The sequence below is a fragment of the Mus caroli genome, chromosome X (assembly GCF_900094665.2).
Source record: "Mus caroli chromosome X, CAROLI_EIJ_v1.1, whole genome shotgun sequence".
Taxonomy (NCBI): Eukaryota; Metazoa; Chordata; class Mammalia; order Rodentia; family Muridae; genus Mus; species Mus caroli.
In genome coordinates, this window is record NC_034589.1 from 2,435,503 (window position 1) to 2,451,466 (window position 15,964).

Genomic DNA, 15,964 nt, shown 5'->3' on the forward strand with positions numbered 1-15,964 from the left:
GAGGGGTGTTGGTGCAGGACGATTGCTTTAGCCCAAGAATTCGAGGTCAGCCTGGGTAGTATAGTAAGTCTCTTGGGGGTTAGGAGAAGACAGAGAGCATGATGGATAAAAGATCCAATAGTGTTAGGTACAAACTCAGGAGCCAGATTACAGACTGGAGTTCAAAATTGGACTTTTCAACTTGTTAACTTTATGACTTTGTATACGTCACACAACTTTTCTGTGTTTGCATCTATTCAAGTAAATTTGGAATAGAACAATTAACTCATTTGATTGCTATGATCAAATGAGTTAATATATTAGAATGCTAAGAACAGCAGCCATTACTCAGTAAGAGTTACTATGTATTTTAGCTATTATGGTTGCAATGACAATCTATTAAAATGTGAAGGCATTCAAGCTAGGATAGTGGCACATGCCTGTAAGCCCAGCACTTGGGAGGCTGAGGCAGGAGGATGTACTTCTAAGTTAGCTTGAGCTAGCTTCCTAGTGAGTTTGAGGCTGGCCTGGGCTATCAGATGAGATCATCTCAGAAAAAAAGGGAAGGCATTTGTATGAAGATGGGGATCAGCAATAGCTGATGGCTTCCTTCCTATCCCTATCTCTATAGATAATATAGAAGATGGGTAGATGTAGTTGTATTTCCAAATATCTGCCAGCAACAAATATTCTGGGGAAGTACTGGGGTTTAAATCTAAGGCCTTGTGTGGGCTGGGCAAGCACTGTGACCTACATTGCAAGTCCTGTGGCAAAAAGATTCTCGATTGATTGACCTTTATTGGGGCATTAGATGACCTGTATGGATGTTCAACCTTTTTGCATTTCAACATGATGTTGTGATATGTGTTGGGCTGGATCTATATGTATACTGAGATCTCCACAGGTTGGATACTTCTGGGAGTGAGACATCAGGGTCATGGGTAGAGAATCAGCTGAGGTATTTTCTTAATGATGTCCTCTACTTTCTTTGTGTTTTCTGGAAGGCTCAGTATCTATCTTGTAAATATTAGGGGGAAGACACTTGGCAGGCCTGGCCCAGTGCCAGGTCAAAGAGACTTAGAGATGTTAAGACCTAAGTGGAGTGGGTCAGTCCCATGGAAATCAAGGCTGGCCCATAACTGACCAATCCCTGCGTAGCTCTCTCCATTCTCTAGTGTGCAATAAATAGCAACAAATTTCACTCATGCCTGGATCCTTATACACTGCAGATGAATGGCTAACAGAGAAGTTCTGGAAGCATTGAGGGAGAGTCACAGGCAAAAGGGAGGTGATCGGCTGAGCTCAGCTTCCGAAATTCACTACCTTAATAAGTACCAACCTCCAACTTTTACCTGTCTTCTTATGGCCTCATTGGTCTGTTGCTTTGTATTATAATATTAAGTTTTGTACTTGAAGGTCTAGGCCTACAAGAGAATTCTCACATTTATAGGCCTTTGTCTTGCAAACTTCGTTCTTTGATTTAAAACTATTGGTAAAATAAACTGGCTACAGACAAAAAGAGGGAGATTGGCAAGATCAACAAGACAGGTAATATATACACTGATCCTGCTAGTTGAGCACAGTTCCGAGACTGGCTGAGGCATTAAAAAAAGTCTTTCCATAGCCAATGGATCGTGTTGACTATAAAATCCTCAAGACTTTTCATACCATTTTTTTTAAATGGCATAGATTGATATTATAATCTGCTATAATCCAAACAAACTTTTGTTTTTTTCAAGACAGGATTTTTCTGTATAGCTCTGGCTGTCTTGGAACTCACTCTGTAGACCAGGCTGACCTCGAACTCAGAAATCCGCCTGCCTCTGCCTCCCAAGTGCTGGGATTAAAGGCATGTGCCGCCACTGCCTGGCCCAAACTAACTTTTAAAGAAAGACAGATCAGCTCAAACAAAGAACAGAAAAATCATCCTTGATCTGTGCATGCTGCACATTCCATACAAATGTGTATCACCACGCCTGGATCTAAGCCTTTCTTAGTACCTTACCCTAAGGTAGACTCTTCAGACAAGGGCAAAAAGCAGCAACACTGTTCACCAAAACATCATAAGAACAGTCTCTAGGCCACATACTAAAATTACTCTCCTCTGAAACCTCTTGAGCCGGGCTTCCACAGTTCAAATCACCTTCAGCAACAAAGCCTTCCATATTCCTACTAGGATGGCCCATTAAGCCCCATTTAAAGCACTCCACTGCTTTCCAGAGCCCCAAATCCACATTCCTCCCAACAAAAGCATGGTCAAGCCTATCACAGCAAAACCCCAGTCCCTGGTACCAACTTCTTCTGTCTTTGTTAGGGTTTCATTGCTGTGAAGAAACACCATGAACAAGGCAACTCTTTGTTGTTGTTGTTGGTTTTTGTTTTGTCTTGTTTTTTTGATATAGGGCTTCTCTGTATAGCCCTGGCTGTCCTGGAATTCACTCTGTAGACCAGGCTGGCCTCAAACTCAGAAATCCGCCTGCTTCTGCCTCCCAAGTACTGGGATTAAAGGCAGGCGCCACCATTGCCCAGCCAAGGCAACTCTTAAAAAAGCAAACATTTACTTGAGGCTAGCTTACAGTTTCAGAGGTTCACTCCATTATCATCATGGCAGGAAACATGGCAGTGTCCAGAGAGATGTGTTGCCAAGACATTTCTTTTTTAAAAGAAATATTTATTTATTTTATGTATATGAGTACACCGTAGCTGTCTTCAGACACATCAGAATTGGGTATCAGATCCCATTACAGAAGGTTGTGAGCCACTGTGTGGTTGCTGGGAATTGAACTCAGGACCTCTGAAAGAGCAGCCAGTGCTTTTAACCACTGAGCCATCTCTCCAGCCCCAAGTTCTACATCTTGATCTGAAGGCAGTCAGGAGAAGAATGCTTCACAGGCAGCTAGGATGAGGGTCTCAAAGCCCATCCCCGTAGTGACACATTTCTTCCAAGAAGGCCACATCTCCACATAGTGTTATTCCCTGGGACAAACATATCAAATTACAGCAATAATTCCTGCTTCACAAAAGGTCTGTCAAATGTTCTGAGCCAAAAGACTCAAGATAGATGCTCCAATGTTATCGAGAATGCTGGGCACTATCCAGATGGTCAGCTGTCTCTGTCATTTCTATAAGTTTTGGAAGCTGTATCCTTGTGCTTCCTGCATACTCAGGTAATATTTATTCCTTCTTGTGTCTCTGATGGGCTTGAAGACTTAAGATAGTCATAGTCTTACTATAAGCTTAAGTTGTTTAGGATTTAAAAGGATCATCTAGGTCTAAGAAGGTAGTTTTAGGATGATAATACGAGTTATAGAAATTGATGTAGATACAGAACTCTAAACTCACCAGAATAGGATAGATAATAGAATACATTTTCCTCCGTTGCCAAATATGAACAGAGTACAGTTTTTTAAAGGCAACTCTTACCTAATAATTTCCATAATAATTTCATAATTGTTCCTAGGATTTGTTGTTTAATATTATAAGAGAAAGAGCCTTTTTATTTAGACAAAAAAGGGGAAATGTTGAGGTTTGGTCTGTTGCTATGTATTGTGATGCTAAATTCTGTATCCCAAAGTCTAGCTGTATGAATGACTTCTCGGGTTTACAAGCTTTTGTTCCTTGATTTAAGACAATTGGTTAAATAAAATTGGCTACAGTCGATTACTGGAAAGATTAGAGGTAGGTGGATTTTGACTTACCTGGTTGCCGGGTAGAGAAGAGAAAGGAGAGAGGAGAGACCAGGTAGAGAAGGGACAAGAATGAGAGGAGAGGAGGAGGCCATCATGAGGGGAGATGAACCATAAGTGCATGGCCAGGAGAAATAGCAAGTATCTGGGGCACTCCGCTGGGGAGGCAGCCAGGCCAGCAGTTAGAAGAGTAGATTAGGGGCTGGTGAGATGGCTCAGTGGGTAAGAGCACCCGACTGCTCTTCCGAAGGTCCAGAGTTCAAATCCCAGCAACCACATGGTGGCTCACAACCATCCGTAACGAGATCTGGCGCCCTCTTCTGGAGTGTCTGAAGACAGCTACAGTGTACTTACATGTAGTAAATAAATAAATCTTAAAAAAAAAAAAAAAAAAAAAAGAAGAGTAGATTAGGGGTGATCCCCCAGTAATTGTCGAAGCCAAGTAAAATAACTATAGGCTGAGTCTCATTAATCTGTAAGCAATTCATGGATAAGCATAAATTGTTTATACTACAGAGCTGTACAGAAGAACTGCTGTACTAACTGCATGAAAAAAATAGTTAAAATAAAGAAATCAATAGCGTAGGTTGGATGTTAAAATGAATCCAGTTGAAAAGCAGCTACTGAGTTGGGCATGGTAGCACATACTAATAATCTTGGCAAACTAAGGGAGAAGGATTGTGAGTTCGATGCTAGCCTGGGCTACATACTGAGATCTTTCTCGCACTCCTACCACCACAATACATGTACAAAACAGTTGCAAGCTGAAGATTAGCCTAATGAACTGTTTTAGTAGTCACCAGGAGTGAATAGAGATGGCATCAAGGAGAGATAATTTAGTAGAGAGAAATAGAAAGCCTACATTCACCAAATAATACCTTCATTAGAGGAGAGTAAACAGAAAAGAAAGGATTAAATGAATGAGAATTTCTCAAACTTAGAAAAAACCCTGCAGACCTAAAGAGATCATAGAGATTATAGTACTCTGAATAGAATACACATCTAGACCTAAAGCCATATCAACTCTTGAATGAAGGAAGGTAGCAGGGTGGTAGAATGTTGGATCAAAAAAGCAAGGTATGACAAGGCAAAGCAGTTTCGGAGAGAAGCAATAATCTACTTATAAAGAAATAGCACTTTTCTTTCTTTATAAGAAAGAAAGAGCAGATTTCTCGGTCCCCACACTGGTGCAGCTCGGGATCGGATGCTTACTTGCACTACAAAACCAAGCACCCACGAACAAGGGAAGAAAAGCTAAGACAATAGTTCTCTTTAAGCCAGGTACCATGGGTACATAACTGAAACTCTATCATTTGGGAGGCTGAGGCAGGAGAATTATGAGTTTAGGCAAGATTAGGCTATAAAGCAAGATCCTGCCTATAACACAAACAAACACAACTTTGTTGGCAAGGACACAATGGTGTACAGTTCAATAATGTTAAAAGAAAAGACTTTTTTGATAGGGTGGAATAAAGAAAGACAGTTAAATCTCACGTACACTAGGGCTTAGAAGGTTTATAACCGAGAAATGTTTAAGCAGCAAATGAGCTCTTCTGCTGTAAAGAGTGAAATTATGATACTTGTAGGAAAGTAGAACCAAAGACCACAATTTTCAATGAAATAAGCCAGACTCAGACAAATCTCACATGCTTGTTCCATGTGTGCAATCAAGATTTTTTTTTTTTTTGAGAGAAGCTCTCAATATGGAGCCCTTGTTGGCTTGGAACTCACTATAGAGACCAGACTAGACTCAAACTCACAGAGATCCTCCTGCCCCTGACTCCTAAGTGTTGTCACATGTCATCATGACTGGCTGGTATCCAGATTTTTATTCATGAAAAATTTCCATGTTTTCTTTTTCTTCCCTTTTTGACATTGTAATAGAATTATACCATTTTTCTTTTCCTCCATTCAACCTTTCCCTTCTTCACCTCCATGCTCTCTTTCAAGTACACGTCCTCCTTTTCCACTGGAATCTAGGTTCTGTTGTGTTTTTAAAGTATGAACTGGGTGTGGTGGGTCCTACCTATCCCAGTACTTGGGGAAGTAGAGACAGGAGGATCAGGAGTTCAAACCTATCTTTACGTAGAGAGGTGGAGGCCCACTGGGGCAGCATGAGAATCTTTTAAAAAATGTATATAAGTGGAGGCAAAGGCAGGTGGATTTCTGAGTTCGAGGCCAGCCTGGTCTACAAAGTGAGTTCCAGGACAGCCAGGGCTATACAGAGAAACCCTGTCTCCAAAAAACCAAAAAAAAAAAAAAAAAAAGTATATAAGTATAGGAATATAGGAAAATAAAAAAGAAATATGTGGTGGTATGAGGGGTCTCAAGGGAGGGGGGAAGAAGAGATAGTGGGAAGGAAAATCCTTGATCTGATCCATCTTATCTATCTATCTATCTATCTATCTATCTATCTATCTATCTATCTATCCATCCATCCATCTACTTATTATCTATTCATCTATGTATCTACCTGACATGAAAGCACAGACAGTTTAATTTGGGGGAGAGGAGGATTAGTAAGGAGGATAAGGAATAAAGGAATTATTTAAAAGGTTGGAAATGGAGACAAGAGATAAAGAAATAGATCCATAATTTTTTATACTTGGAAAAATCAATACAGGCCAGGTGTGGGGGAGCACAAATTCAATCTTAGCACTTGGGAGACAGAGGCAGGAGGATATTTGAGTTCCTAGGTTTCAGGACATCCAGGACTATACAGAAAGACCATGTCTCAAAAGAAACCAATCCACAAACAAACAAACAAACAAACAAAACAAACTATAAACAAACGTAATACAAATTGCTCATAAAACGACTTCTGAGTAGGATGGCAGATTAGAAGCTTTCCCCATGTGATGCAGTAAAAGAGAATGAACGAGCACTAGACAGAGCCTCCATCCCGAGAAAGGAAAGAGAGGAACAGTAGAAATTCACCGAGGGAGTGCTAGGCCAGGTGGGTAGCTTGGTGAAGGGCAACTTAGCAATCAGAAGCTGCACTAAGCTCTTGCCATGCAGCACTCTGGTGGGAAGAGGGGAAACAGAAGTCTCATCCCACAGTTAAGCCCTGGACAGAAGAGACTGGAGGTGTTAACTTGCAGGGCAAGCTCACAGATCTTGCAAGACTCAAGTCCAGTGTTGAGCTTTGGTGAGATTCTGTGGGACAGAGCACTAACTATCTAACTAACTAACTAACTAACTAACTAACTAACTAACTAACTAACTAACTAACTAACAGAGCACTAACTAATCCCATTCTGTCACCCTCTATAACTTGGAGACCTTTTAGGGGCACTATCATAAGAGGGATACAGATAGAACATTAGTGCCGGGCAGTGGTGGTGCACGCCTTTAATCCCAGAACTTGTGAGGCAGAGGCAGGTGGATTTCTGAGTACAGAGTGAGTTCCAGGACAGCCAGAGCTACACAGAGAAACCCTGTCTCGAAAAACAAAACAAAACAAAACAAAAACCAAACCAACCAAGCAACCAAACATTAGTGGTCCCAACCCACAGACTGCAGAACCAAGTGTGAGCAGCAGAGGTCTCTGGTATGTCAAAAAGGGAAAATACTAAAGTGAGGAAAGTTCTGGTGGGATATTTGACATCTGTCCTGGACAGGCTATATGTGGTGGTTTGAATATGCTTGACCCAGGGAGTGGCACTATTAGGAGGTGTGGCCTTGTTGGAGTAGGTGTGACACTGTGAGTATGGGCTATAGATCTTCATGCCTGGAAGCCAGTCTTTCACTAACAGCCTTCAGATGAAGATGTAGGACTCTCAGCTCCTTCTGCACCATGCCTGCCTGGAGGCTGCCATGTTTCTGCCATGATGATAATGGACTGAGCCTCTGAACTTGTAAGCCAGCCCCAATTAAATGTTGTGTCTGCCAAGCAGAGAACAGGAATGGGATGGACCCAGGTCTTCTGCACATATGTAACAGTTGTGCAGTTGGGACTTCATGTGGGACTCCTAAAGTGGGAGCAGGGGCTTCCTGTTGCCTGCATTTGGGACCCTTTCCCCTAACTGAGCGGCCTTGTCTAGCCTCAGTGGAAGAGGATGCACCTAGTCTTGCTGAGGTTGATGCCCCTGGGAGGCCTTCCCTTTTTTGAGGAGAAGGGGAGATAGGGTGGATGAGGGGGTGGTGAAGTAAGAGGGAGGGACTGGTAGGAGAGGAGGAAGGGGAAGCTGTGATATGATGTAAAGTGAGTACATAATTTAGTCAATAAAAAAGAAGCTGTTGCAATGTTTCATTTCTTTCTTTTTTCCCTTTGTGTTCCCTTTTTCTTTTTATTATACCCTTAGTAGTGTTTTGATTTTATCTTATCATTAAAAGGGGATTTTATGGAGGAGGCTTGAGAGATGGCTCACTGGGTAAAGTACTTAATTTCAAGCACAAAGACCTGAATATAGAGCTCCAACAGCTGCATGAAAGCTGGGCGTGGTAGCCGGTGTCTGGAGTCTTGGAACTGATGGGGCAGGAGACAGGGGAAGCTGAGGCTTCTGGCCTGTGTCTCAAAGAATAAAGTGAAGAGGACAGAGGACTCAGATGGGGACCTTGGAGAAGGAGTCTAACTCTGGGATAGTTCACTAGAACTGTGGGGTCTGTACAGAACTTTCTTTCTTTCTTTTTTTCCCCCTTTTGATTTGGATTCTCATGAAGTATCCCATACTGACTTGTAATTCACTATGTAGAACAGAATGTCCTCCAAACTCTGAGATATCTCCCAAGTGCTGACATTAAAGGCATGCACCAACACCACAGCCAGGATGTTCTCTTTTAATGAATCAGAATGAACAGCTCATAGAAGAGACTAGAACATATCTGAATGTATATATGTATATGCATTATATTTTATATAGTGTATGTATTATATATTACATATAATACATATACATGTAATAATGTTTCATACACTATTATATATAATATATATTATATATAAAATATATAATATATATTATATATATATTTTTTATATATATAAAAAATAGTGTGTGTAAGTGTTAGAGATTGAACCCAAGGCCTTGTATGTGTTACATAATGGCTCTACAGAACACCTCCCTCAGTTCCGAAAATCCATTTTATACTGTGAGAAGAGGCAGGGCTCAATTCTTTGGATGGATCTACTATTTTCTCCCACTCATCTCTGAATTTTTCAAGTTTTTTAAGGGAACATGGATTATTTATCAAATAAGTTGATGATTTATTGAGAGTCTGGGCTGTGGAGATAGGTCCGTGGGAAAGGGGGCTTGCTGCTAAGCCTGATAACCTGAGTTTGCTATCTGAACCCACAAGGTGGAAGGAGAGAACCAACTCATTTATTTTCTGACCTCCATATACACAGAACAAAAAAATAATTGAGAGTGGTGGCTAATCATATAATCCCAGTGCACTGGAGGCTGAGGCAGGAGGATCACGAGTTCCAGGCAAGCCGACACTACATAGGGAGTTCAAGCTTTATAGTAGAATCAAATACAAAACCCTGAAATAAACAAATGAAATATCCAACTAACAAAACAAACAAATAAACAAACAGCAAATTCTGCTGAACTGTGTACAGTGGCCTATGTACATCTGAAATCCATCCTCTGAGAAGGCTGAGGCAGGAGTTTGAAAGCCGCCTGTATAAATTTTGTGAGCCTCTGTCTGAAAATATAATATTCATGAAGAGGGCCTGTGGTACACATGATGGTTGATTTTGATTGTAAACTATTTTGGATCCAGAAATGACCTGGAGGTTACTAATTGTTTCAGGATATTCCCAGAGATAATTAGATGATATAGCCTCTGATCTAACCAATGTATCCTCTTGAAGGATTCATAACATTTCTTCAATTTTAATTATAATATCTAATACAATATGAATGTCACACAAAAACAGCACAATGGAGATAATGGCATGAAGAGATCCCATTTAATGGGTCTCTTTCCAGTGTACTGGCTTCTCCTCACACTTATTTCAATGTAATTACACACATTTAGATGCTAGAATAGATATTTAATGAGAGAGACCTGTGATATTTGTCTTTTTGAAGGACTAATTTATCTTATTTTTAATTACATATATGTGTGTCTGTTGGGTATGTCCACGTGACTAATGCCTTTGCAGATCACAGGCAGATTCCCTAAAGATGGAGTATTAGGACATTTGTAAGCTGCCAATTTGTAAACTGTCTATTTTTTATTAATTATTGTGATATATATGTATATATATAATATATATATACATACACACATATATGTATATATATATGTATATATGCAAATACATAACTACAGCTTGCTCAGTCTGTATAATGTCTCCTAGCAGTGTCAGAAATTATACCCATAAAGTCTCACCAACATGACTATCTAAACATGAACTAAATGTAGACTACATCAAAAGACATGCTATCATGGATGGGGAAAGTCTAAGAGGCTTCAGTCCCACATAAGGACTACAGGTAACTAAGGAACACTGAATACTGAATACAGGTAACTAAGGAATACTGAAAAGAGGACGAATGATCTTCCCCGGGGAAGCTCATGGCAGTCACTTATCCAATGGCCAGTCCTGAGAACATATATAACTAGCTCCCCCTTTAAAAATTTTTGTTTTTAAAGTCTATTTTTGAGGCAAGGTGTCTTAGTTAGGGTTTTACTGCTGTGAACAGACACCATGACCAAGGCAAGTCTTATAAAGGACAACATTTAATTGGGGCTGGCTTACAGGTTCAGAGGTCCAGTCCATTATCATCAGGGCAGGAGCAGGGCAGCATCCAGGCAGGCATGGTGCAGGAGGAGCTGCATCTTCATCTGAAGGCTGCTAGCTGAATACTGGCTTCCAGTAAATTAGGATGAGGGTCTTAAAGTCCACTCCTGCAGTGACACACCTGCCCCAACAAGACCACACCTACTCCAATAGGGCCACACCTTAATAGTGCCACTCCCTGTCCCCAGCATATACAGACCATCACACAGGGTCTTACTATGTATCTCTGGCTGGTCTGAAAGTCTCAGGTTGGTTTCAGTCTCATAGAAATCCTCTTTCCTAGGGGGCAGAGGAAAGGTTGGTATTAGTATTTTAACAGATTTTTGTTTTCATTATATTTTAAGTTAGGCATTTTTCTGTGTGCATATGAAGGCAAATTTCCTTAGGAATCCAGAAAAGGGCACTGGATCCTCTGGAGCTGGGACTACAGACAGACAGCTGTGAGAAGCCCAGTGTGAGTGCGGAGATAGAACTCAGGTCCTCTACAAGATCTGAGCCATCTGTTCCCCCTCCCGCTGAGCTCCTATTTTATCTGTCCCCTGTCCACTAGGAAGGAAACATCCTCTGCTAACGCTGAGTTTTGCCCAAATGCACTGGGCAAATAAAGAAGGAGAGAATTATATGATACTGGTATCTGAAAATAGATATGTATTTCCTCATGTTTCTTTCAGGTGTTTGGTTCCATTGATTAAAAAAAAAAGCAACATAGTGAGACTCAGTGCTAAAGTGTAAGAGTGTCTCAGGCGATGGGGGAGGGGATAGGGGAGTTTTTGAAGGGGAAACTAGGAAAGGGGATAACATTTGAAATGTAAATAAAGGAAATATCTAATTAAAAAAAGTGTTTCAGGGAATAGCAAAATGAGCCATTGACCCATTTCCTGAGATTTGGAACTGCAGTGGTTCTCAACCTGTTGTGGGTCATGATCCTTGGGGGATTGTTGGTATTCTGTCTGGATTCCACCCCCACATTATCTCCTAACAGCCAGGTAGGCTCCTCCCCACATTTACCTGGCAATGGCCAGGTATGCCTAGCCCTATAAAAGGGGCTGTTAGCCCCCTCCTCTCTCTCTTATTCCCACCTCTCCCTTGCCTCTTGCCCTTTTGTTCCTTCTCTCCCCATTCCCTCCCCTCCTCTCTCCACACGCTCATGGCCAACATCTATTTCTCTACTCTCTCTCTCTCTGCCTTTCTCTGTCTTTTCTACCCTCTTAACTCCCCTCCCCATGCCCTAAATAAACTCTATTCTATACTATACCGGTGTGTGTCTGCCCCCTCAAAGGGAAGGAATGCCTTGGCATGGGCCTGCTGAGGCACCCCCTTCCCCCACCCCCTGCCAGAACATATCTTAATAGCTCTCTCTCTCTCTCTCTCTCTCTCTCTCTCTCTCTCTCTCACACACACACACAGATTTATTTATTTATTTATTTATTTACTTATTTATTTTGTTTTTTTGGAGACAGTGTTTCTCTGTGTCGCCTTGGCTGTCTTGGAACTCACTTTGTAGACCAGGATGGCCTTGAACTCAGAAATCCGCCTGTCTCTGCCTCCCAAGTGCTGGGATTAAAGGCGTGCACCACCACCGCCCGGCCTCAGATTTATTTATTTATTATTATACATAAGTACACTGTAGCTGTCTTCAGATGCACCAGAAGAGGGCGTCAGATCTCAGTAGGGTGGTTGTGAGCCACCATGTGGTTGCTGGGATTTGAACTCAGGACCTTTGGAAGAGCAATCTTACCTGCTGAGCCATCTTGCCAGCCTCTGCTCTTTCTCTTTTTATGATCACAACAGGGTTTTTTAAAATGCCCATTTCACAGGAATCACTTAAGACCATCAGAAAATACAGATATTTACATTACAACTCATAACAGTAGCAAAATTGCAATTATGAAGTAGCAACGGAAACAATTTTATGGTTGGGTGTCACCACAACATGAGGAACTGTATTAAAAGGTCATAGCATTAGGAAGGTGGAGGACCACCATGGGATGACCTGAGTTCAATTCCTCCAACCCCACAAAATACTTGTTAATAATCAATCAGAATTAGAATTGTAAGGCAAAACGTGAAAAGTTGGATTCTTATCAGAAAAACATCGATCCACACTGGGCATGGAGTCTGATGGGAGAGGAGGGTTAGGTGTGGACTGAGGCAAAGCAAGATTCTTTTTGCACTACAGAATTTGGATCTGTCATTTGGAAGGAGGCAAAAAAGAGGGGAGTGTAGGGGAGCAGGAGAAGGAATGGGGGCAGGGAGCTCTGTCTCCTGGAAGGAAGCTAATAATGACCTTTTTAGTCCTGGCAAGGATCTGCGAGCTCCTCCTTCTGTGTATCTATCTATCTCCTGTGACTCAAAATCCAACCATGACCATATCTTTCTAGGAAGAGAGAAAAAGCACATCTCTACTGCTCTCCTCAGAGAATAGATACAGAGAATAAATAAATGGATAGCCCACACTCCTCCTGCTTGACCCAATCTCTCCGGTGCACTGTGTATAGGTACCATATCTTTCTAGGAAGAGAGAAAAAGCACATCTCTATTGCTCTCCTCAGAGAATAAATAAATGGATAGACCACATTCCTCCTGCTTGACCCAATCTCTTCAGTGCACTGTGTATAGGTCTCTTCTCCTGCCATCATTAAGTTCTGGGTCTTCTTACCTTCACTCATGTCTCCAAGGATACCCCATCTTGGAAAATGGACCATTGCCCTGTTCTCTGAGATTTGGAACTGAACCAGGGCACATTTAGTTCTCCTGGCTACACCATCCTCTCCTGTTCTCCTTAACATTCTGAAAGTCACATTGAATTCCCAGACAAGATTCTGTGCCTATGCCAACTCCCTGCTAAGATGCTTTGAGTTCCTCTGGGTTACCAGACCTCACTTATGCAAGGATGAGAGATAGCAGTGTTTACCTTCTAAAACTGGTGTGAGCAGGAACTTCAGTAATGACTCCACTGGGGAATTGGTTTACATATCTGTCTGGCTTCCTTTGTTTTGACACAGGGATTATAAACAGGGCCTTTAGCAGGCCAGATACATGAGCTCTACTAAGGATCTACAATTCCACTTAACGTTGGTGGCATTATTGTTCACCCACACAAAATGGCTTATGGTGAACTATCTCTTTATCATCCCCAGAGTGAAGCTTTCATGTTAGTGTGCAATGGCACACAGGGAGCAGACTGTCCCATCCCTGGTCTTCATCACAACTGTAGCCCTGAAGTCTTTCTATGACCACAGATAGGCTTCTCTCATCCTGTGTCCAGTAGAGATCTCCAACTGTTGCTGTCCTGAATCTATTCTCAGTGCATCCTTCTGGACCAGTCTACAGATGGCATTGCCAGCACTACACACTTGTTCCTGATTCCTTTGTATGTCCCAGTTGCTGACATGTCTCATTCCCACACAGTATACATGGGAGACAATAAAAACACTGTCACTTAACTCTTCACTGTGGCAATGTTCCTTTTGATGTTCTCACACTTAATATGTAGGATTTCAGAGTTGTGCTGTTGATTCTGAATGCCAATCATTTTGCTGTCTAGGGCTTAGACAGGGGGAGAGAAGCAAGTGCCAGTGAATTCCCATGGCTGCCCACTCCATTATTAGCCCTATCTTCTGCCTGCAAAGCCTGCATACTCCCTTTCTGCCCTATTTCAGAGCCTGTAGCCCAAGCAAACCCTCTGTAAGGCAACCTTGACTGCGTAACCTTTGTAGACCAGGCTGTCCTTGAACTCAGAGATCTGACTGTTTTTGCCTCCCAAGTGCTAGGATTAAAAGTGGGAGCCACCTTGCCCAGTGAAAATAAAATCTTTCAAATCAAGAGATGGTTTTATGAATTCAAGAGAATTGTCTTTAGAGAAGAATAACACAAATTAATACTGCTTTGAAAGTCCATCCGACCCTGGTGAGGATGATCTCTACCAAGGAAACAAGTGACAAATGCTGGTAAGGATGTGAGGGAGGGAGAAGCCTTTAGTTACCCTGATGGAAATGTAACTTGTATATCCAGTATAGACATCAGTAGAGAACTTCTTCCAAAACCTGAAACTCAGTATAGCATCTGACCCAGTTTTATAACTCCTGAGCAGCTCCTCAAAGGCTCAAAGTCAGTGGTCCACAGACACTTGCATGCCCTGCTCACAGCATCCAGGATGTACAATTGGCCTAGATTATCATCAGTGAATGGTTAAAGTGTGGTACGCGTACATGACAGAAGTTTGAAATTTGATGTCATGAGCAGAAGAAACAATGACAGTTTTATCGTAAAAATGATCAAGTTATGAAATTTGCAGGAAAATGGGTAGAATTCAATATATTTATAACATACATATTTATAAATAATAGATATATAGTATATAACCAAGGCGGAGAAAGATAAAATATGTACATATGTGTATGTATATATGTATTTTTCCCTAAGCTGGGTGCTTTCTATTGCTGTGAGAAAATACTTAAACAAAAAGCAAACTGAGGAGAAAAGCTTTATTCCATCTCATAACTCACGGTTCGCCATGATGTGAACGCAGAGCAAGTACTCAGTGCAAGATCCTGGAGGCAGGAACTGAATAAAAGAAAAGACTATGAAGGAACACTGTTTACTGGCTCGTTTTCTATGGCATGCTCTGCCTCCTTTCTTATACAACCCAGGAAAACTTGTCCATAGCTGACGCTGCCTCAGTGGTTTGGAGCCTTCGTATATCAATCAGTAATCTGTACAGCAGCAGCAACAACGATGATGATGATGACAATGATGATAATAAGAAAAGAACAGAGCGAGCACTACAAACAATCAGACGAAAGCATTTTATCAATTGAGTTTCCTCTCCCCACATAACTCTAGCTTATGTAAAGTTGAAAAACAACAAAAGAAAACAAGAGCAACTGCCCCCTTGTTACTGTGATACACCAATACACCACTATTAGACCATAACCGTTTCTTTATTCTTTAACCTCAAGATCTCATATTAATACTAATATAGAATAAAACATATCTCAAATTTTCAAAGCTCCATGTTATTTTTAAAAATTCAAATGCTTGGACTGGAGAGATGGTTCAGCGGTTAAGATTACTGACTGCTCTTGAGTTCAATTCCCAGCAACCACACGGCTCACAACCATCTGTAATGGATCTGATGTCCTCTTCTGGTGTGTCTGAAGAGAGCAAAGTGTACTCATATGCATAAAATAAGTAAATAAATCTTAAAAATTCAAATGCTTTAAAATTCAGGCTCCTTAAGATATTCAGTCTTACAAAAATTCCAAAGTGTCTTAACTGTGGGCTCCTCTAAAATAACAAAAGGTACACATTTCTTATTCTAAGAGGAAGCACAAGGTGACAGTCACAGATAAAGTAAAAAAAAAATCATTGCTTCTTCTTGAGCTTCATGTGGTCTGTGAATTGTATCTTGGGTATTCCAAGCTTTTAGACTAATATCCACTTATCAATGAGTTCATTCCATGTGTCTTCTTTTGTAATTAGGCTACCTCATTCAGGATGATATTTTCTAGTTTCATCCATTTGCCTAAGAATTTCATGAAGT